Raw genomic sequence first — 25,954 nt, 5'->3', positions numbered from 1 at the left:
TTGGAATTATTAAAATTCTCTTGAGTGAATCAAATGCAAATCATCTTGAGTGATGAGGCCCATTTCCACCTAGGTGGCTTTTTTTTTTTTTTTATAGTGAATACCTCACAAGAGTCCCAACTGCTCCCGTCTGGAGCCAGTGAGACTATGGCATCCCCAAATTGGGGGATGTTGTGAGGCTGAAGGTAAGTGGGGAAGGGAAAGAGGAAGGTGGGGAAGTACCTGGCTATTCAGATCTAGTCACTAAACACGGCTAAAGCCATTTGGAGCAACGTTTCAATTCTGAATGGTGGTCTTACACCAGGGCGATACTGGTAGTATCTTAGCTTTGTCAAAAAGCAAAATTGTCGCATCTGGGGCTCGGAAAACCCAAGAGTTATTGTTGAAAAGCCTCTCTATCCTCAACGTGTGACTATTTGGTGCGGTTTATTGTCCGGCGGAGTCATTGGACCTTACTTTTTCGAAAATGAGGATGGAGCAACAGTTACGATGAATGGATTGCGCTTTCGAGATATGATTAATGATTTTTTATAGCCGGAATTGGATGGTATTGATCTGGACAACGTTTACTTTCAACAAGACGGCGCTACGTGCCACACAAGCAACGAAACCATTTATCTTTTACGATTGAATATCAAAATAACACCTCTTATTGGAAAACCCTGTAGTATAAAATAAAGTCGCTATCCGCGTCTGTCTATTTGTGCGCTTAGTTTTTCCAAACTACTCAACGGATTTTGATTGGGTTTTCAGTATCATTTAGAGACATTCTTCCGTAATGTTTACATATATGAAACACGCATGTTATATAAGTAGAGAAAAGTCGATGTTTTAATTGTTTGTTTGTTTTAATCAAGTCGCGAAAATATATTTTCGGGCACTACATTACTAACGCTGGCTCAACCTCATGAGATACATCAAAATAATGTACTACGGAATTGTGTATCTTAAAAAGGCCTACAGAAAAATCCGTGATGATATTATGTCTATCTCCTAAGGATAACCCCCAGCAACGCCGGGATATGATATTGTAAGATCATACTAAAATGGGTTTTACGTTACATTCCTTAAAAAAATATAAATGTGAGTAAATATAGATAAAAATGCACGCTGGATGCAGTGAAGCATTATTGTGTAAATATGATATCACATAACATGACTGATTACTACGTTTAATCTAGTTTCTAGTCTGTCCCTATTCTGGTCCCGTGTTCACTTCCCGTGTCACGATGAAAGGGTCTGCCGAAGGAAGGTACGAGTATATCCAGAGAAGATAAGTCTCGCTATAAATCATGACAGGCCATTCGGCCTCCTCGAAAGCGTCAGGCTTCAGAAATAATGCTGAGATAGTGAAATAGAATTTCATAATACCGTATTATACATTATCGTGAAACTTCATATTACGTGAGCTACACCCGAAATCATTTACAGTCTCGTAACGGAATCATTGTATTATTTAGAACTGATTCAAATACATACATTTTAGCTTGTATGCATGAGCAACTTTGATCGCAGAAAGTTATGAATTTAATTTGAAAATAATACGTGGAAACAGAATTAAAAAATAATAATGTAATTTTTTGTTTAACATCGGTAACAGCGTAAAGCTGTCTGAAAACTTTTTAACCAATGTTTGCAGTCAGTCAAAAGATCTTGACATTACGATTTAATTTGACATGTCACTACTAATATATGTACAGCGATTTTGCTACGATTTTTATACTCTTATTATTCTTTTTATACTATTTTTTAAAACTAGTGGTAGCCCGGCTTCGCCCGAGTTGACACTTTCTTCTTGTAAGCGGTACACGGAGAAAAATTATCCTGTTTGAAAATTGATAGCATACTACTTTCCTGATAAAATTTATTTATACATTTTAGGAAAAGTTGACAGCAAATCTTTAAGTAAGTATACAATGATACAATAATAATATTATTAATTATGCCAATTATGAACTTTCCACTAAACTAACGTTAATGGTAAGGTGTACAATAGAGATGTTCTCTTAAATTAATTTCTTGTTTAGTTAGAAAATATTAAAAATATTATATTAAAATAAAGGAGGGTGGGGGGGAGGAGGGGGAAATATAGGATAATGATTAAGAGGCAAAGGACGGGAATATATAGGAATTGAACTTCTAGTTTGAATTTTGTTGATTATTGAGTTTTTGTTTTATGTCGCGTAAAGTCGAGGTAAAAATGTCAATATGGTAATAATTTAAGTTAAATGAATGTGTGGATCTGTAGATAAATGAGTTTTGTTTGGAATTTGTCTTACAATGAGGGAGATTAAAAGTAAGCGACTGTCTGCTGTTGCGATTGGGAACATGGAATAATAGGCGTTGAAGAAGATCAGGACTATCGATTAAATTGTGTGTAATTTTAAATTTTAAATTAGTCATTGAGAATATATCGAGAATACGTGTTCTTTTCCTTATAAATATCATAAAGGAATGTGACAATTCAGTATGCCAAGATCAATATTTGTATGAACACGTGTTCCGCCGTCCTAATAAAACATTCTCTTTTGACTGATACTTCGTTACGAACTCTGTCTGAAGGCCTGCAGTCCTGTTTTTAACAGGAAAACGAATAATCTGACCAGATTTTTAATAAATTAACAGTATTTCTAATCAGTAGGTTTTCTCCGTGTACCTAGAAACAATATGGTGGCTAGATTCAGGTTTCGACAATTAAATCGATATTTAAAACTACATAGCTCAAGGTGGAAATGTCTTAAATCTCCTAGTTCCCAACATACATCTAAAAATTTGAAGTGTTTACGCCACTCTAGATATAAAAAAAAAATTGTGCAAAATTGATGACGCTGTGTAGGTCCCCGTTCGAGTTTGTACCGTTTCATACAGATTTCTGCTTTACATTAAATATATATCCTCAAAATAACTTTACAAACTACATACAATTATTACAAGAAAAGCTTTCTTAGAGCTGCTAGTGGATCAACAATAAACATTATTCCAAGCCAGGTTATCACATAACGGTTTAAAATAGCAAACTTATGAACGTACAGATGGTACAAATTAATATTTTCACACTGGGTGGCCTATAGGGATCGCTGACCTCTAAATTTAGCGTGATTTAATATTAATAAATGAATTAGTAATTATTGTAAAAATATAACTTAAACATTATTTGAATACGTTATCATAAAAAAATATACCACAATTAATTACGTTCTTACGGTTCACCTGTGGTTACAAAAATCATTTGAAAATATATCCAAAGTTCTGCTAATAGGAAAAAACATTGCATGGCATACAATCGAAATGAAAACACAAGTTTTGGTCAATATGATTCTGTTAATTTAATAATGATTGTAAAGTAATAATAATGATTAATGATTTATAATCATAAATAATAATATGTGCGAGGAAAACCTAACATTATAACCCATAAAAGAGAAAGTTCATAGCTGCAGTAACCCGCGGAGTATTATTAATAGCGGTTACATAATATCTTACGATGAATGTCAATGCCTCATCAAGACCTCGTGATGGACATGTATTTAAGGTTTAAATACAATTTAAACCGCACGACCAACAGAATGTGCGGGTTCTCGAGTTCTTATCGTTGGTCGAATCTCCGAACTCGGTTACTTTCAGGACTCTCGGAAATCTATTTTTAAACTCTCTCGTTGAAACTTTCGGTGGAAAGATAAATCTTACTGAAAGCAAATTTCTTTGTTATTTATATACGGCGTCTAACATTAGGCACTAAAACAATAGGATGTAATTATTAGTTACGGCTGCTGATGAGTTCTTATTCTGTGATTAGATATTGCGGGTCAAAAACACAGTGATGTTAAAATAAATATACTAACCTTTTTAAATTTATCCGTGGTTTTATTAATATTATTAATTTGAGGTAAGACAATTCAGAATCGAAACGTGTCTTGGAACAGATTTAGTTACATCTTTGTCATGATGTTCTGTATATTTAGCAGCCGGATATGAGTAGAAAGGTACTTCTCAACCTTTCTATTCCGTTCTCCTACTTCGTGTCTGCCTCACAATAATCGACCATAGTCCCACTGCGTATGGGTACTTGGGGCTTTTATCGTGCGGTCAAATTAAAAAGTGTAAAAGCAAAATAGAAGTGCCGATGCAAATCTATCCCTGAGTAGTAGTCTGCCGGCAAATGGGGAGGATGGGGAATTGGGTGGTCCAAGAACACTTTCTTCGGGGACGATCCAGTTTATCCGATATAGTTGCATATCGTTTCTGTATTTCCTTTTATATGTTGAATATCAGCTGTAGGTATTTGCTACTACATAGGTCAGTAATTTCCACATTTAATTTTTTTTTCATGAACTGTTTTAACTCGATCGTTTTGCATTCCGTCTGTCTGTAATTTTATTCGTACGTTACGTTTCCGGTTGAAGATGGTGGACGTTTTAATACCAGCACTATTATATGAAAAAGAGTTCAACATCAATCAATAAAATTATGAATTTACTCTCATAATTATTGAGAGTAGCTGCATCTAAGAGGGATATATATTTTTTCGTAAAAGGAATGCTCTGGAGTGATCATAAAAATACTTAATTTGAGAGAAACTGATATAGAAACTGGAACCCATCTGGGTATCTAGCATGGTCGATCGATAATGTCGGTAATTGTCATTGTTCCTGAGCACGACTGCAGATCGCTAACGTACAAACAACAGAACGAACGATCACATGTTACCGAAATTATCGATAAAACCTTATCAATCGATCGTACTACACATCCTGGGGCTCTATTCCTGAATCGATGGCGCTCGTAATCGCCGTCGAAAGTACGTACGTTGGTCGTCGTTGCTATTCCCGAAATTGGTCGAAGGAACATACTTCGACGCCAAACGTCAAAAGTCATTCCACACAACAACTACTGGGTATAACCAGTAGAAACAGGGCAGCGAGTGGTAGGTTATTGGCGTTTCTATGGAATTGGCTGTCAAAATCTAGTCTAGCTGTCAATTTTTGTTTTACCGCGCGGATTCCGCAAATGTAAAAGTGGGTGAAAATTTCCCACTTACTAAGTCTTTATCGGAGCTAACAAGCTCAATTAAGAGTTGCTTTTGGCAATTTGTAATATTTCCCGCAGCCATTTCTGTTTTGAATAACGAATAACTGTTGTCTGTTTGACAGTCACACCATAGAAATCCCAAAAACATCAGGAACATAGACAATATTCACAGGGGTGCCAATATAATCATCTCTTCTACCAACTTCGACCGTTCGACGCTCAAGAATACGTAAAATTGAAACATTCGAATAAGTTAGTCGCGACGACTAGTAGTTTTTCACTTGAAGACGGCGCATACGAAAACGATTGATCGTTTAACTCCAGAATCGCAGGCCAGGTCCTATATACAGTTTCAGTTAAATTATTTACGGAAGGGTTAGTTCCTGATTCTTCGAAAAGGTGAACAGAATTATTATAACCGGTGTAAATTTTGTTGCCTAAATATATTTATTACTAGCTGAAAGTGTAGCCGGCGTTGTGAACGGATTGCATAGACATATGAATTCATATGTCTGTGACGGATTGGAATAAAGATTCGAGTCTTCCTCGGGCGTCCCTGACTTAAGGTGGAAAATAGCTAATGATATTATTAATAAGCTATTTTAGAAGTCGAAAAATTGGAGTCTGTATTTTACTAAACATAGATTATTAATTATAGAACTCTCCTTATAACCTTTTTGGTTTACTAATGTAAATTTTTTTTTCCGAAAATTTTGGTGTTTAAGAGGAAGCTACAAGCCAAAAATGTGTATATTCTTGGTATACCTTATATTGTAGGTAGGCATTAAAATCGCTTGACAAACGGAGTCTAGAAACGTTCGATTTCAAGCACAAAACTGGTTTTTATTTATCGTGTAAATAATTTTATAAGAAAGCAAAAAGTTAATCAAGTGAAAATGTCACAGATAATCTTAGCTATAATATTGTATTTTTTAAAAGTTGTTTCCCTAACGCGTTCATACATTTCTATTGAAACAATATTTTTTTTGTAGTTTACATTTATATTTTTTATTGAGTAATTTATTTTTTATTCGTATTCTACTCAAGCAAAACGATAGTAAAACATTCAATTTATCTAAAGCATATTTTTTGGTATTCATAATATACACCAATTCGTTATAAAGATTAATCAAAATAGTGATTAAGCACTAAGCTTCGCCTTAAACTTTGGTTTTGACAAGGGGCCCAAAAATTACACGTGCACCAGGCCACGTTTGGCTCAGGGCCGGCCCTGAATTTAAGAACAAGTATATGTTATATTCCAGAATAAATCTTCTTGAAAGAATAATGTAAGAAATGTAAAAACACCATAATCAACTATTAAATTGATTGACGGGATAGATTTACATATTATTTAACTTTTCCCACGAATACAGTCTACTTTATGCCGAATGAATGGAATGATTGATGCCCGCAGATGGCTCTTCACTGTTCACTTCATAGAAATTTAAGAGCGATCAATTTTTACGGCTGAAAAACTCATTTGATACATTGACCGAACATCGTGAACCCCGCTTGTAATAATTATTAATGATTTCACGATCGGTCGTGGGTTAACTAGATATTGTATAATATGAGAATTATTCGATTTAACACGAACCTTGCACAATTTTTTCAGAAAACATGAATGTATTTATGAATTGTGCACCGAGGTGAAAGTTGTTTTCTGCACCAGAACAAAATTACGTATGGATTATACTATAGAAAGGCATTCATTGTTAATTTGAAAGAAACATACATTGACACCATTGATAATACCTATAAATATGAAAGAATCTTGTTGAAACAACTTCATATTTGAAAATTAGCAAAATAAAAAACGCTGATTCTGAATATACAGGATGTCCGGGGGTAAAGTGCGCTAACTTCGGGAAATAAATAAACTTAAAAGATAAATAACTTTTTTCGAAATTACAATGTTTATTTTCCCATACAAAAATATTTTTCCATGGAAGAATATTTATTTTCCCATAAAAACTTTTTTTACCTAAAAACTACCTTAAGACGTTTGAATTTCGAAAAGTCACTTTTATTTAATTCTAAAATCATATAGAACCACCCCCCGAAGTTAGCGCACTTTACCCCCGGACACCCCTTATAAGTTTTAGTATATATAATTATACGCAGAATTAGTAAATCGTCACTTAAAAACGATTAGAACCGTGAGACATTCAAACACCCTGTGATTGGTGGGCGGGTTCTGACAGCACTTAACCGCTACCTCTCGGGTTGGCCGGCCGCGTGCATTAAGAATGCGGATAATATTGTGCTCAGTTGAGCTGTGCCTACTCGCATAAGGTGAATTCGTGATTTTTGGAAATATTGCTAAATAAATTAGAATTGATAAATTATAAAAATAATTGATAAAAATAAATTAAATAAATTTAAATTGTTTTTTTTTCATAAATCATGTCGCCAACCTTTCTGTACCGGCAAAACCGAGGCACGTATGACGTAACAAACCGTCAGATTTCGATCGTTTTGGAGAGCTTTGAAAAATGCAAAGTTTGAAAATTATTTTAACTATTTGAACATTTGTAAAAATAATAAAAAAATATTGGTATTTAAGTAAGAAGGTGAACAGTCATAATAATTCCTTATTACACCAGACACTCTAATCTTCTGTGTCGATGTTGTATGCAAACATTGCAAACGACATAAAAAACCTAGTGAACTATGCAGTTGATTTCTAGTCGGGTTCGATTTATATTAGGTAATAAGGAGCTCGATAAATAAATAAAGCCAAACACAACAAAAGAATTAACACAATAAAATATTTTATTGGAACGTGTGTATTAAGATGATATTTTCAAGCACAAACAAAAAATACAGTAAGGTTTCATTGAAGTTGATCAATAATACTAGGTTTTTAGAATAATTGGACTATTATGTCTCGGCTTTTCATTTGAATAAAGTCGATATTTACGTGTCACGACTGACCCATTCTTTACAAAACGGCAGTTTTTTTATGAAATAATAATGTGTTTGACACAGGCCGTTATTATTCGTTGGTACCTACAAGAAAGAGGTCAGAAATAATGATACACCAAAAGGAAAAACAATTTAGTCCTCAGTCGTTAGAAAAAGTAAATAATGTAATAAGTGAGTATTAACGTCTTGTTATATCGGAAACAATTTGCTTTCTGTTCTAAACAACCCGTAAACTAAACACAATAATGGTGTATCAATAAACATGAACTCAATATGAAATTTTGTAGAATAATAAATATGTAACACATCTGACGTTTAATACAAAATGATCCTGTACCATTATAATAAAGAAGTAAGAAAACATGTAGAAGAACATAAAAATGTCGTAAAAAAGGGTTTCGTAAAGATCTCCAGTGTTGGGGCTATTTGTAGGGCTATTCAGAAAGCTGGCATTAACTAGGACACAAGTTTTTCTTCTGCCAGCACTGCATAAACTTTCATTATAACTTTTGTTGTTTATGCACGGCACATGTTTGCTTTTAGGCGCTCCCTCGGCCCTTTATGTACTCCTACTTAAAACTGTTTACTTTCTTTGGATTATTATTGTGGGGAAATCGACGATTGACGCGTTGCAGAAGTATGATTGGAAATTAAGATTTCAGTCAGGAAACCATTCTCGTTCTACCCGGAAATGTGCGGTGGCACTCTTCATTCCAGAATAATTTAAGTAATAACCAGAACTACAGACTAACTTCGAGACATATGGAAAAAATCGTTGTTTACATACGTAGGTATGCGATTTTTATCAATTTTAATAAAATGCAGGTTATCATTACGGTTATTATTTCGCAATTCATACCATATCATGTTAATTGTTTTGCTCACACAATACACGAAGGCGAGATAAGTTAATTTACCATTTGAATTATGTTGTGATAATCTGTTTTGATTGTATGATTCAAAGATATTACAACATTACGTAAAAAAATATTTTATATGCATGCACAGTGAAATTAAAAGAGTACCTGCATTTACATGCTTCATATTTATTTATTCTTGGCTTTACCCATCGATTTATATATTAGGCATGACCAATTACCACACCCTAGAGACACGTAGAGGTATTGCTTTGCTTAAATATTCTTTTCAACTAATAAACGGTCACTTATCTAATAATGAGATACTGGCCCAATTATTTTTTTTTGTACCAGTCTCACTCTCGAGGACGTCATCACAATCTTCTATATAGTAGAGCAAGCCGCACTAATTTATTTATGAACTCACCTGTGGGGAGAGCTACGTGCTTTTTGAATGCGGTAGATAAAAAAATAGATTTATTTTTTGTGTCGTATAGCGCATTGGCGAGATTTTTGGCATTGCATATACACTGCATAAATGGTACAATTATAACGTCTTAGGCTATATTACCTGTAATTGTTATAAATAAATGTACAAATTATATAAATAAATAAATATAATAATATAAGTAGTTAATCGTAGAGATACGCGTGTTATAATTTCTATGATTACATTGTTAGATAATTTATTGATGGGCGAAGATTCATGCGCTGAGACTAATGGACCAGCAACAGTGGTTTGTGACAGTAGGGACAGTAACAAGTGACATTGTGACAGTTCGTAATTAGCTTTTAAGGGCGGTCCAAACCAGGTAACTTGGTTTCAGCTAAGTATTGACATGACAGATATTATAACTAATGGCAGCTCAATTATGACAAGAAGACGCTTGCGGCAACTGACGATATTTTGGCGAGACTTGGCGAGGCTGAACACCACGATATTAAGGCTAAGTTAGTTATGCAAACTTTGAGTACACGTAACATTTAACGAAACTATTAATCAATTTCTATCCTGCTCGATGCGGCTTTTGTCATGTTTTGAAAGGTTCATTAAACTCAAAATAGTAACGGCGAAAGAAAAAAAAATCAATATAATTTTAGCGATACAGCGGGAATCAAAACCGCAACCTCAAAGTCAATAATAATTGCGTATAATATTATCATTACGATAGGAGACCTCCCATGCCTCCCGGCAAGCCAATAAAATATATACTCTGAAACATGAGTTCTTACATTTGTGATATTTGCCTATACTTTGTAGGTTTGGACCCTAATTCTGTTATTACAATGCATGGTGTACAAAGTAATTAAAATGTGTGCGTGCTGTAATGGAAAATTATAGACTACAATTTATAGGAAACGTGTTTTTCCGGGCTCGTGTGCCCGGTCTCCCGCTCTCCCGCTTGCCCTTTACTCTCTTTGTGCAGAGAACATCACTCTCTCGACTCTCTTGACGACGACATTTCCGTTTTTCTATTGCGAAAGTGTTCACTTAACTTCCCATTCAATTGTCGTGCGGAACGCCTTGATGTGAGCACGCAAGCCGTTTGTCACTCCACCGCAACTTTATTCCGAATCCAGCCAACAAACCAACCAGCAGACCAACTAACTTTATTAGCAGCAACGAGCTTTATTAGCAAACGATGCGGGCTTTTTTCTCGATTGACCGATCACGAAACTTCTGACTGCCATTGGAACTTTCGAGTACATGAAAGAAAAACATAGGTTTACCTCTGTAAAACCTCCAGAGGTAGCGGGTTTGATACGCGAAAAAATACTGACATGGGTTTTAATGTGAATACGGGCGGTGCCATTGTATTGTTGGTTACATATGTATGTAAAAAACAAGTCAATCAATCACTCACTGAATTAAAAGATAACTAATTCAAATCATAAACCATTGACATCTAATCACGGAAGAAACGTTAAAAAAATATTTTATACATTCAATAATACTATTACAAAATTTATAAATATTCAGTTTTTTTATAAATTGAATGATAATATTATTGAATATATAAAAGTTAAAATTAAAAAAGATTTCGATAAATTAAACTTACCAATCTCCAAATAGTAGAAAACAAAGTCGCTATCCGAGTCCGTATGTTTGTGCGCTTAGTTCTTCTAAACTACTAAACGGATTTAGATAGGGGTTTTACTATCATTTAGAGAATTTCTTCCGGAAGGTTTGTATATATAATACATGCCTATTATATATATAGAAAAGAGAAAAGGCGATGTTTTGTAATCAAGTCGAAAAGACATACTTTCATGCGCTTACATTGCTAACGCTGTCAAGATCTTATGAGATACATTAAAATAATGTACTTCGGAATTGTACATCTTAATAAGGCCTACAGCTTTTGATATCTCACAACTTGTTTGTATTATGTTCGTAGTCCTGTGCCCTGTCACACTCCTGGAAAAGTTATGGAAAATAATAAAGTAGACAAAGTTATATAAAGTTTGAATCCTTAATTAGAGTGAACTCACGCCAGAGCAGCCTTTGGTTACAACTTACAGCAGACCTTTTCAGTGGCTGCTATAGAGCAGGTGTGGCGAACCTAGGGCACGCGTGCCCGAGGTGGCACGTTTTATCATTTGGATGGCACACTAACGATTTCCAAGTTCATTTTTTTTTTTTTAAATTTTTAAATTTAAAAATTTTTTTTTTTGATTTGACCAGATGTTTCAAAAATATCTGAACAATCGTTCATATTCTTCTTTTCTTTTCAAATGAAACAGTGATTCTGTTGATTTTTTTAAAACCAAAATTGGGTTGTTTCAACTCAAATTTAACGTACGTTACATTTGAAAATTTCATTCAATATTACCCGCCGAAACTGACAATTTTTCCAGAGAAATCGATAGGAATATTTTTTTTACACTTGCAACATGATTGGTTTATTTATGCATGCAACACTCACAAGTTGTTTATGGAGTTCGCTACCTGTCAAATTTTACCGGTTTTTATTTTTCGCCGTCCGCACTGTTTTCTACAAAACTCTATAATCTGTAATTTTTAAGCTTATGAATAAAATTTTTAAAAAATACATTTTTTATTTTATCTATTTGGTTAATTTTTTTTACAGCTTGGGCACGCCACACAATCTAGAAATAAAGTTTGAGGATTTTTGGCACGCGGGCCCAAAAAGGTTCGCCACACCTGCTATAGAGCAATAGTGATAAAGCGCGCCCGAGAAGCTCGCTAGGTGGGTTTGTTTAGGGCTTCCAAACACAAGACATAATTCAACCGCACGCGATATGGAATGGTTTGTCGTTTCAATTATCCAGAAACTCGTTTGATCTTTAATCCAATGGACCACCGACAGACACAAGTTTTTCGTTGTTGTTGCTTTTCAATTTCAATAAATCAAATTATAAATTATCTGGTTATTATATATTATTACTATCTTCTGACTTTATCTTGGGCATTTTCAGAAGAAAGCTGTCACGATAACAAACATCATTAGAAGAACCAGATATAAAGTATGATTTATCGAAAACAAAGAAAAGCAATCCCATTAAGTAAACTTGAAATAAATACTTTCAAGGAGGTTTGATGGATGGGGGCTTTACATTTTCTTGGGTAACGAGATTTACATGCCTACTCTTTTTGTACGAGATCTAGTCGAAAACATGAAATAATTTTTTGTTTTATGTATGAAACATATCTACCTAATCTACTTATGTATGAAAGTTTAGAATAGAGTATATTATAGTAATATAATAGTAGTAGTATTTAGAATATAGTATATTATACTGGTATCGAAACCAGCAGACGACGAATGTTACAGTACATTATGTTATTTTATTTAATGTATGATATCTACCACAGACATAGGAATTAATAGACGAGAAGATAATGGCGAGGGGTAAAATCAACTGTTGAAGAACGAAGGGGGTTAAGCTGACTGTGATTCGTCAATAAATCAATCTGACAGTAAATAGGCATCTCGCATTATAATATCACCATTTAGTTCTTAAAAGTAAAATCTGCTTTTGAATGAATAGACATTTTTACATGGTAGCGCAAATTACTCGCCACGTTATGAACTAATTAGCGAAGTCCAAATTCGGCAAAGTAAATTTCTTCTGTTTGCAGAGTCGTAGTTAGTTTCAGAGTATTTAGTTAAGACACTTTTACAAATGTTTCATAATTTACTTACCCCAGTAAACAACGATGAGCACACTTGAGAATCGCTACATTGTGATGTGATAGTATATGTTTCTAAAACTGATCCATATAATACGGTGTGAATAAGCTTAAAACAAAGTAAAATAATGCTTACTTATGGAATGTAATGCGACAATTGGGTTTATTCTCTTTTTCACATCTATTTTTACAAGTTTTCATATCACAAGTCAACATTTTGCCGTGTTATTTCGTAAAATGAACCGATGATGCCTCGACCATAGTTCGCACAAACATGATGACGTCACGTTTTCAAATTTCACTTGAGGCCATACGCGAGCCCAGCCGGCTCCAATGGAACCGGTATGGGGAGTGGGGATAATACGCTTTTAATCACTTAGGGCAGGTCTACTAATATTCATATGTCTATGATATCTACGGATATTTTATTTTTTTAAATTGTCAAATTCACATGACTCAATATACCTATCGGGCAGATGATTATCTTTGTGGGTTCTGTAAAGCCAGTAAGTAGGTAATTTAACATAATAATAATTATGAAATGTGTATATTATTTAATGCCTGAAAAATATTCTTATCTCGCGACGCGAAATGTACTATTTTTTGTTGATAATCCATACTTTATCGTAAAATGATAAAACACCTGAATACTTGGTGTTATTCTCGCAGGCTAAAAATAAATACCTAATAACAACGATCAATGTGCACGGAGAAAAATTAATAGGGCCAATTTTCTCTAAATTTTCTCTTCTAAATTTTTTTAATGTTTATACCGCACAAGAGTCCCAACTGTCTAGAGCCAGTGAGAGTATGGCATCCCAAATTGGTTACATTACTATATATTATTTAAAATGAAATAAATAAATAATTCGCGAAATACCACAAATTCATCAAATAAAATTTACTTGCGCACGCCAGGATTTGAACCTGCGACTTTCGGATTGCTAGCCGAGAGCCATAACCCTCTACCAGGCTCTGCCTTTGCCAGGAGGCTGTTTGACGAATACTTGTGAATACAAGGCGATTTGCCTTGATAATATACATCATGACGAAAAAATATTCGGACCATGATAATATATTAGTATTTTAATAAAAGTTTATCAGGAACCCTGTTAATTTATACGTAAGGCCCGCAATCCCTTTTTACTGGAATTACCAATAGTTTGAAGAGATTCGTAATAAATTAGCAATAGTCATTTATTTCCGTGTGTCAATCTTAATTTTTAGGCGTGCGACGATATGTACATACTGATTTCAAGCACACTTTGTAAATATAGGTATCGTTCACCATTGCTTGCGTAGCTTTTATTATTTATTTTAAACAAGATAAACATTTACGATTATCTTTCAAGTAGGCAAAAAATGTTATATAAAAAAAAGATCTCGATACATAATATGTTAGTGGCGCTATATTCACGCTCAGCGCCGTATCCCGAGGAAATGAAACACGGCACAGGAAAACAAACCTTAGACCTACATACGTCCATGAAGTTTATACTATTATAAGACCTACGTGTTGTTGTGACGAAACAATTTCAGAGTGCATCCAATAAAAATGTGCATTTCTCTGGATTCCAACTGAGCCCTGCATCCGATGGAATAGTTCCGCTCAAACATTTACCGAGGCGTGTGAGTGTTGGGGCGAATTTAGCCGGGACGGAAATAATCGCTGCGGATCGATAGTCTGGTGGCAGCCACGTGCCCACGTGGTCACAGTAGTCAACCAACCCCGCTGGCCTACTGCGCCCCTGGTGGTCTGGTGACTCTAGGGCGTATTCTTACCAAAAGTAATGCTTATTTTATTTTCCTCTAATAAGCACATTCGTATCCAGCGGCCACACGACGAGAAGCTAAGATATTCTAATGCCCTCCCAAGCGCGCGAGGAAATTTTTATATCGGAACCTAAAAATTTCTTGGCTGGAAAAGATCGTTATACAAGCAAGATTGAAAATTTTCCATTTACTATGCACAGTAGGAACCTACTTAATTTACATTATAATATATTCTGACCATACAGCTGGGAAATTACTTCCTAATGAGGGCAGAAGACTTACCGCATAATAAATATACTCATTTATTCACCCGCGAAATGGATATAATGTAGGTTTTATAACGTAATACAAAAAGAAATACACGCCATGAAAGGGTTCGTTAAAACCCTTTCAATTATATTCAGGTCTTCGTTATTATTACACATGTCTCCGTATTTTTTAGGAAACAATTAATATCCGCATGTTTACGAAGCTGAGATACTACACAAATAAGACGTGTAGTTAAAAATTGAGATCCCGGGAACTAGAAACAAACAAGGGAAAACCAAAGCCTATTGAAGAGGGCATAACACCGAGTGAGAACAATAAGCCATTCCGTGGGATTTCATCATGTCAAAAGGCGGCTGACAAAGAAGGCTTGCTAGGAGATTCAGCTGGGAAGCATGAAGGAGCCTGGCTTTGTTTGATTACTCCCAAGTAAACACTAACTTCATCGCTCTATTTGCCACCAACCAGAGTGTTGATGTAGATGTTTTTTTAAGTGACGATGGTGCTGAATGTGCGATGATCCAGATCACAAGCGTAAATTATCTAAGGCAAACGGATTTTAAGTCAAGATCGAAAAAAGGTTATTCGGTTCTCCACTTCGCTTTCGTCTGGCATTGATTATATCAGGGACGGACTGGGCACAGGGGACCCGAGTGGCAATGTGACTTTAAGGGCCGCTGCCCATCTAGGATCAGGGCAGAAGATGATGACCATCAGGTCGACTAACAAACCAAATGTTAATAATATTCAAATGCCAACCAACATTTTATCCAAAAAGTTTCAGCTAGATTGTCCATACTTCGTTTAAAACCTGCTATTCTTGTCATCTTTGATAAGATGCAAGTCAGTGTTTAGAATAATCAACGAATCCTGCAGTTCTTGCCCCAGTAGAGAATGAAGCCTCGTCTGAAGACGAGACAATACCCTAAAATAAACCCAGAATCTCAATGACGCAAGTGAAGCAGCCGTGCACAAAAATATGCGACACGCGGCCCTGGTGTATTGGACAGACTTTCGGTTGAATTTGCCCTATCAAATCACTAAAATAAAGCGGAAATCTTAACAACATAAGTGATGAAGTCATGTTAACAAAATTCGGCGCGAGGCCCGGCGTAATGGACGGACTTGGCCGTAGTAAGCCTAGAAAATCGATCTTTTCGTGGGGTTTGTTTTAATTATTTCTGATGAAGGTCTGATCCCTCGGGAAGTTACTAATTCATCGCCTAGAAAAATAAAATCTGGTGCTTACTGCTAATTATATAGTTGAAAAACGTTTTATAAAATTTACAAACCGTTTTACATAAAATATTTTAATGGTAAGGTCCTATTTTTATTAATCTTAAATATATATTTTTTTTCTTTATTCAGTGTTTTTTTTTTTATTTTCACAATTTTTGGTTGTGTTAAGACCACCAAACTAGGCACATGCCCGTGATGTGGTGGTGGTTGATTATATATACAAAACACTAAAATAATAAATCAAGTATGAAATATAGAAGAAATTAAAATGAGTATAAAAACTATATAATTTAAAATAATAATATTTTTTTTATTTTTTTTTTTATTAATGACAAATATAATTAATTAATATATATAAATTCAATTTAAGAAATCAATGTACTAACAAGAAAGAAAAAAATACTGTTTATATTTTATATGTTTGTGAAATACATTAAAATAATTCGAAAGAATATATCAAAAGATTGAAATATAAGAGAATTTAAAAAGTATAGAACATAAAACATAGTAAAAAGTAACGAATTTAAAGAAAGTAAAAAAAAAATAAACATAAGTTATTAAAATTATTTACACATGGCATCAAATTCCCATTGGTAGTGTATGGCAAGCGATACGCTGAAATAGGCCAAGCCATGATGCGTATAGCTAGGGTTGCCAGCTCCCGTTTTCTGAATTAGAGGATTTGATACGATTAAGAACATATGATGAAAATAAAGGACATCAATATTTTTTTTAATAAAATGCTGTAATGGTATCAGTAGTTACATTTATTAATAAAAAACAATGTTAATCGAAGCCAAGTAAGTAGTACGACCTTAATTAGTCATTTAGCATTTAAAGTAATAAATAAAGTTAATACTTGTTATTACTTTTGGCTTTTAATGTATCAATATTTAACTTATTTCGGTTTTCGTCCACCTATTCGTACACAAGGAAAAAATCCTTTCGGCTTGGGCATTAGAAACGGGGATGAAAAATACGTATTGTATTATTTTTAGCAGATTCATGTTTTCATCCAAATTTCAAGAACATTTTCTTATCGTCTATAATTTTCGTCAGGAGAGGCTTTAATATACAGAACTCTTCATACAATGCATCAAGGTTAATATTAGGTATCTGTAGTTTTGATACCATGATACACAAATCCTGGAACTTAATTTTTTTCGTCAGTGTCAGCGGCTGCAAACAATGGATATTACTATTTTCTGAGAAATCGAATCGCGATTCTATATATGACAGTACATTTCGATACCACTCCAAAAATATAGTAGTGTATTTTTCAGCCTGAGAAGTAGACATTTTTCGAAGAATTTGCTGGACTGCCATTCCAAAAAAGGCATCTTCAATTCGATTTACTTGCGTACAGACGAAATAACACGCTCTCTAACGTCACGAGTCACCTCACCTAGCAGAGGAAATAGGCGCCGAGCAATATTTGCCCGACCGTGTTCCGCATTTCGACTCAGCCGCCCGCGCCGCGCCGCCGCACAGTGGGCTGAAAATCGGCTTTCATAGACATAGAGACTTGAATTTTCAAGGGTATTTTTTTTTGCTAGAAATGGATTCTGCTGATCATTACTATGCTATAAAATGTCGTACGAAGAAATTGCGTGTACAAATGAAGGAGTTATAATTTTTTTAAGAAAAATTTGTATGGCGCTGACATTAAAAATGAGGCTTTCTCTGGAATACTTCATATTGTGGCGCAAGGTGCGATTATTTTTTTAAAAATCCTCAAAGTTGAAAAAACCCCTTTTTATTGTTGATGATTCATTTTAATGCTTAAATGCTTTTAGGCTTGCAGTGTAAATAAAATATTGTAAACTAGACAAAGCATACTCATATGTAAAGCATTTAAGCATTAAAATGAATCTTCAACATAAAAAAGTTTTTTTTTCAACTTTGAGGGTTTTTAAAAAAAAAATCACAAGTTTCGCCACAATACAAAGTATGTCAAAAAAATACAAATAAATAGTAGTATATTTGTGTGTAAGGATATAATGGTCAACCTTATGATTCCAGAGATAGCCTCATTTTTAATGTCAGCTCCATACAAATTTTTCTTAAAAAAATGATGACTCCTTCATTTGTACACGCAATTCCTTCATACAAAATTTTATAGCATATTAATGATCAGCAGAATCCATTTCTAGCCAAAAAAAATACACTTGAAAATACAAGTCTCTATGTCTATGAAAGGCGATTTTCAGCCCACTGTGCACAGTGTTTTGGCTTGCAGTGTAAATAAAATATTGTAAACTAGACAAAGCATACTCATATGTAAAGCATTTAAGCATTAAAATGATTCATCAACAATAAAAAGATTTTTTTTCAACTTTAGGATTTAAAAAAAAAAAGTGGGTGTGTCAAGCCTACGCAAGACAGAAGTGAAACTTCTAGTATTCCTCTCTCTCTATTTTCATTTCATCATCTCTATTTTCTCTCTTAGGTTAGTTTGAAAATTAGAGGTTAAATAATTCAACGACGAAGCATGGATTTGCTTTTTCTAATATTTTCTTATAGATGAATGACGTTCGATTAATGTATAGTTTCAAAAATTTTCAATTTATTCACAAGTATACAATATTACATAAATAACAATATTACAATTAAATATCTCGTCACTACTCATTTTTAACACTGAAATTCTGTACCAAACCGTATGAACCACAATTTATGAATGTGGGTTCTGTTGGTTTGTCGGTTTCTTACCTTTGTCGTCTGCGCCTCGAGCCGGTACAGCCGAGATGTTCCTGGTCTCGAGGAACTGTCTCACCTTACTGCAATTGCTTTCCTCGAAGGTTCTATCGGAATTATCCACATTTTTGGAGGCAGCACTACTCACTAAAACCAGCAGCAGCAAGCTGAACGCACAACACGTATATTTACACGGCATTTTAAACATATTTTTTAAAGTTTATAACAACTTCCTCGACAGTAAACAATATTTATATACTGGAATACGAATGGAACGGCAAAGCGCGCGACGCGAGCGCTCTCGACGGACGACTAAACCAGACTGAACGGCGGACGGACGGTACAGGAAAGCCCTGTCCACGTCTGTACCACAGCTAAGGCATGCGCCAAACAAAATTATACTACCGAGTAAGAAAGTACTTAAATAAAACACATAAAAACTTTTATGCGCATGCTAATGATTTGTTGCTTTTACTGAAAACAGTGAACGGTGAACGGTGAGCGGTGGTGGGGGTACCCGCATTTTCGTGTCGATCCTGACTCGGTTTTACTCCGTCCCCGAAAATCCATTACGCGCCTAAAGAAGTTTCACTTCAATAAATCGCACCTTGCGCCACAATATGAAGTATGTCAAAAAAATACAAATAAATAGTAGTATTATCTGTGTGTAAAGATAGAACGGCCAACCTTATGATTCCAGAGATAGCCTCATTTTTAATGTCAGCGCCATACAAATTTTTCTTAAAAAAATTATAACTCCTTCATTTGTACACGCAATTGCTTCGTACGACATTTTATAGCATAGTAATGATCAGCAGAATCCATTTCTAGCCAAAAAATACCCTTAAAAAAATTCAAGTCTCTATGTCTATGAAAGGCGATTTTCAGCCCACTGTGCGCCGCCCGCCGCCTCGCCGCACATCGCGCGAAATCACGCTGATTCATTTATTTTTTCCAAATTAAACGACAAAGTATTGTCCTCTATTGAAGATTTTAAATTAGAGGACAAGATCAATTTTTGGGTCTGAAATAGAGGACGTCTTTTAAAATAAAGGACGTCTGGCAACCCTACGTATAGCGCAATATGTCGCGTACCTTATGCGCAACGACATCAAATACTCAAATAGTGTGATGATTGCTTTTATCTGAAATAATGAATAAAAAAGCACATAGTGTCAACTTTGTGTTTACATCTGTTATTATTTATTTGTATGCTAAATGCACTATTTTGCGTGACCTGGGTGGCCGATGGTGGATTACACTAGTTTTCATTTTGTAAATGGATCTCTGTATAGTAAATATGATAACGGTATAATGATTCAAATATCAAGTAGTGCATTCGGCCTCAGCTTAGCCCCAAGAGTTTTGCGACATGATCAACATATTATCATTATGTTCCACTTTCTACTATTAACTATTCTAACTATTATGAACAACGCCCTGGTCGACATGAATAACATCAATATCGAACAACAAAACCATTCAACATAACATAAAAACAAGTAAAACATCAAAACAAGTTAAAATTACAGTTTCAACAAAAGTGGAGAACGAAATTAGTCCGTAGCAATTTAAAAACAAAACGGCGCTTGCCAGTACCAGCAGACGCTTGTTCTATATTTATATTTAAATACAAATATATGCAGTTGTGTTATAGGCTTTTATTGGGGTGGCATTGTTTCCCGGAAGCGCCAGGGGCGGAGCTGGAGGGAGGGGGCAGCCTGCAAGGAGCCGCTCCACGCACCGCCATAACTGATCGATATATGAGGGAATTACGTTCCCACAACGGCGCCCCCATAAACTTCCTTCCCCTACACGAAAAGTAATGAAATTTGGTAAGGTACTGGGTACCTACTTAGTACTTACCGCGTTTATTTCCACTGTTGCTGTTACGTATAAAATAGGTACCCAGGAAGAGACACAATATACGTGGCAAATAACACTAACGCTAGCGGTGCTTTGATGCTATTTGGTGTATCTGTATTATGAGGAATTCCAGTATTTTTTTAATGAATTCACCTTCTAACTTAAATAACAGCATTTTTTTCTCTCACATTTAATATTAAAAATATTTTTTAAAGTCTGCATTTTTTAAAGCTCGCCAAAACGATAGCAATCTAACGGGGTACGCGTGACGTCATACGCAACTCAATTTTGTCGATTAACAGAAAAGTCGGGTCGGTATGAGATCAACAAATTCCAATTCACATATACAAAATTTCCAAAATAATTGCTAAAAATGCTTTTGAAATAGTTTGTATACCACAGCGGTAACCTGTGTACGAGTCTACGCAGCGCAACTTTGCACAAAATTGTCCGCATTCTAATGCATGCGGCCGACCGACACATGAGGTAGCGGTGTAAGACTCTCAGAACCCGCCGACCAATCACAGGGAGTTTATGTCTCGGTTTTAGACGTTTTTAAATGACGATTTATTGATTCTGCGTATCACTCTAATTCCTAATGAATGCCACGTTTAAAATTTTCTTAATGGGAGTATTTTCGTACAGCGTAAAAATAACTCTATTCAGGTTGAAATTTTCTTTTATGATAACAAGGAAGCAATAATAGTACCCAATTGTATTCACACACAAATGTTACCGAGTTTGCGTTAGTTTGTAGAGCACAAAATCACTGTGAGTTCAATATTCAGCACTCAACATTTAGCACTCTGCAGTGCTATCACTCGCTCTAATACCTAATAAATAAAATGCGAACAAATATACGCCCATCTGCCAGTATCAATCACCAGATTCACAGAGAATTGAACGCCTACGCAGTGCGTGAAATATTGCCGAATAAAATTAATACAACCACTGTACAGCAATACTCGTGCTTTGTTGGTTTCTTGTAGGTAATTACGTCGAAGAACAAAGATTAGAATTATAATCACGTTAATTTATATTGCCAGGATTTCCTTTAAAGATTCATCTGGCGGATAAGTTATGCGAACGGATTTCCGACAGCGGCGGTGACAAAATATAGGCAAGGAAGTAGACACATAGAAATATTTCGCCACAATGCGTGCAGAATACATCAATTAGCAGGTAGAATATAATACCTAATGTTATTTATAATAAGGAGAGTTATAACTAGGAATGTGTAATTATTTTATTAGCCTATAAAGTAGAAAAACACTTTGTTTAACAACAAGATAATATTCAGAAAGAAATATGCGTTGCGACCATATAATAATACGCATTATTATGGATGTATCTTGTTCGCACGGAGACGTTTTGTAAACGCTAAAGGTTTGCACAGGAATAAAGGCGAATACATGAGTCGTGTAATTTCTATACCCGCTATATCAACTTTCATTGATTTGGAGAAAACCGCAAAAAACTGTCACATCTCTAGCGTACATAAGTAATTGCATTAAAAAAATTTATATAATGAATTGGAGTAATAAAATTTCGAAAAGCATTTATTTTTCTATATATATCTAGCAATAATTAAGTAATTTCGATAAATAAAATGGATAAAGCGGATTTTGATACTCACTTCGTGATATAGAGGCTTTTGAAAGTCAACTGAGCCGACATGGCGGGTTTAGAAACACACGCGTAGATCATTTTGACACACGAGCGTGGCGTCAGAGCGGCAGCCATATTGTATTTTGGCAAAATAACTGCTTGTGATTGGTTGAATCCGATATAGCGCGTTTTGATAGTAACTTTCTGTATGATATAGCGGATTTGGTTTCTCACTCGCAGTTTTAACATGGTTTTTGGTCGTGATAAGGAGGGTTTTGAAACTCAATTTTAGGCTCCTCTTGTTGCTCGCAAAAATGTGAACAAGATGTCATACTCAGATCATTTTGTCAAAAAATCGGATATAGCGGGTATAGAAATTATAGGATTCATATACATGAACTGATGAAGATAGTAATGTAAAGGTTGAAGTAATATCTCTGTGGAATAACGCGCAACTAACAATCATGCTCGGCTTTTCATACACAAGATACAAACATACATAATTATTAGTGCAGCTCATTCTTCGGTAATGATAACTTCGGAGGTGGCGGGCTGATAATATAATAATAGTTCTGCAGTCGCAAATCGGACACCGAATCTCGGGAAATAGTTTCTAATATTATTATTACTTAAGATCAGAATAGAATTATTCAACGTAAAGGTCACAGTAGTCCTTTGATCATAAATATATACATAATGGCAAAATGAGGGGGCGGGTAAACGAGAAGTAAAAGATGAAATTCACAAAGACTGAAACTTGTGTAAACGCTACAAAAACATATTTATTCAAAGTTTACACCGCAAACAAAATAAGAAGAAATAATAATTTCCCGCTTAAAGCTTTCCGGAGAAATGACAAATTGAACATAAACATAAGTACACATACAATTTCGTTAACTTGTGTAATTCCCTAAAAACATGAAATTACTTCGCAAAATAAATAATTATAAGACAAGCTGTATTTGTGTAAAGTTTTTTCAACAAAATATGGGCTAGTAATAATTTTACCTGTTTTTTTCTCTACACCTACGCGGAATAATAAAGAGGGGAAAAGGTTTTATATTAATATTACACCCATGAATAAAACGACCATCTTGTAAATAATATTTTTGTCCATCATAACAAGATAAAGCAATTTCGTAGAGTAAAATAGAAAAATATCTAAGAAAGTTGACAATGAAGCTGTAAAAGTTTATTTGCTTACCCATGTCCACCTCGGTTACCGCAGACGAAATGTAAAAATACTAATACTCGTATATTAGACCATATAGATAGAAGGAATCCGAAGTCGAGCTGCATTTGCGTTCGTCTTTTGGGATGTAAAAGGTCTATTTCTGAAAAAGGGTGAAGTGGAGTGATGATGGCAAGAGATCGTAGCTTTTGGTAAATGGGTCGGAAATATGAAACGTGCTGAAGTAATCTGGCGCATAGCACGCGAACCTTGGATACGGTGACCCCTCCAGCCAGTTATTCTAAAAGCATGTGTCGCGGAAGCCATTAGGGACCTGAAGGGGGGAATTGTTAAAGTAAGTAAATAATATTTTTAAATACTTCTTAAAAATATCACATGTGTTTTGGTCAAAGGCAAAGGTAAACAAAATGTTTGCATCGTGCCCCTTTTGGTAAATATTCTTTTCAAAATTTGACACACGAGATGAGAATACATGTTTCTAAGAATCATCACATCACATCACACGTATGGAAAGATAAGTATCATAAAAAGATAGGTATTTTTTACTCCTTTGTACATACACATTAGTTTTTTTACTGCCTTTTACCGAAACACAGTCGAACCTATCCAGAATAGGTAACTTCCAAATATTTTATATAAAATGGGGCAATATATATACGATTGAAAAAGAATATTGGTTTAACACATTAATAATACTTTATATGCACGCAGTAGGAAAGACTTTTACACAAAAATAGGCATCATCTTCAATCTGTATGGCTATACCCTAAAATGGAATGATCTCTACAGTGCTGTAGAAATTGCACGACGTTTTGTTGTTGTGCCTTTTTAGTATGAAGTACTTAGGTAACTAGGTACTATACAAACTTGGCACACAACGAACCGAAATTGCCTCAGCAAGCTTGAACTTGACTGCCTTGTTTATATCGCTTTGTTTACAAATAATCCCAACATTTCCCATTTCCATTGTTGCAGCTGAAATACATCATTTATGAAAAAAAGAGTCCCATTAAGGAGGCCCCCCGGGGAATTTACCGGTCTTTCTTTTTGCAATCAACCGACAAAGAAAACAACATGAGACTTCAAACAGAGATCTCGAATTAGGCGCGCTCTGTGTATATTCAAAACCAAAACAAATTGAAACATGAGAAACGAAAGACAATAAAAATATTAAAAATAGATTTTGTCAATGTCTCTGGAATACGGCAATTACTGGAACAATGCAGTTTGCATTATTTTCTTGGTAGCACATTGTTCGCGACGGAACCGTGTATAATTTAGGCATTTCAGTTGCGTTGCATGTGCTTGTATTGCCTTTTATTCATTTTCTTAGTTCTGAGTTATTGATTGTGTGTTGTGAATGATAAGTTTAAATGATGCAAGCAATTGGTAGTAAGATGTCTGGAAAGTTCTAAGCGAGCGAGTTACTTCTTATGAGACTCCAAAACACGTTCGTTCAGTCGACAACAAGAAGTAGATCCCTTTCACAGTGACTAGACGTAAATTGGAGGAGTTTTGTGTGTGTTTACCGTTGGGTGAATACTGAGTAGGCATAAGAAGGCACATGGCTATTACTATAATACATAGCTGAATAATTATTATATGGCATTCCAATGAAGAGCAAGAATTCAAGTAAACCATAGCAAAAGAAAACATTAAAACAGGAAAAGTGAAAAAAGCAATAGGTTTTATTTGACGACTTCAGGATAATAAAACAAGAATCATGATCATAACCACGGAGGTAAGTTTATTAACACTGTAAACCAATCTACATACACAAGTAATTTTTAGTATTTTTTATTCGGCTACAAAATAAGTGTAACACGAATTAAGTTTTAATGGAAGGCAAATATCTATAATTTAAATACAAATTGCGTAAATTACAAAAGCAAACATTAACATAAACACATTAATTCATTTAAAAATTGAGCCTATTTGGTAGCGGACGTTCCAAACATAAAGTTCGTCTTGAAATGTTATTGTTTACGACGAGAAGTGAAATTAGAAACAAATATTACTCAAATTTAACAAATGTTATTGTTTAATTTGAATATTTTGATTAGGATCGGGCTCAACGCAGTTTACCCGGAAATGTATACACGAAACCCTCGTCACGTATGGATACGAGATAAAGTTCTGGCGTATGCGCGGCTGCAACCCTTAGTGGTTATGCGGGAAAGATGGTGAAGGTAGGGGTGGTACGGGGCTAAACCAAAAATAGACCGCCTCTCACTGCTGCATACATTTCACCACCTACAGTAGGTAACTGCTCCTACATGCCGTGTTATGTGCCCCACATGGGTACTAAGTACGTCGGTCAAGCTGCCGTGTGCCGTCATA

At 34.9% G+C, this 25,954-nt stretch overlaps 1 protein-coding gene across 1 annotated transcript in view; it reads right to left on the bottom strand.

Annotated features, from left to right (window-relative positions):
* Src64B (Tyrosine-protein kinase Src64B) overlaps nt 1-25,954 on the bottom strand; it is a 105,346-nt gene that overhangs the window by 59,738 nt on the left and 19,654 nt on the right. The window lies entirely within an intron of this gene.

Source organism: Hesperophylax consimilis, chromosome 7 (genome assembly GCF_061612785.1).
Source record: "Hesperophylax consimilis isolate HC1 chromosome 7, BYU_Hcon_1.0, whole genome shotgun sequence".
NCBI classification, from domain to species: Eukaryota; Metazoa; Arthropoda; class Insecta; order Trichoptera; family Limnephilidae; genus Hesperophylax; species Hesperophylax consimilis.
Note: the sequence above shows the minus strand (reverse complement) of the source record. Positions and strands in the feature narration are given on the sequence as shown.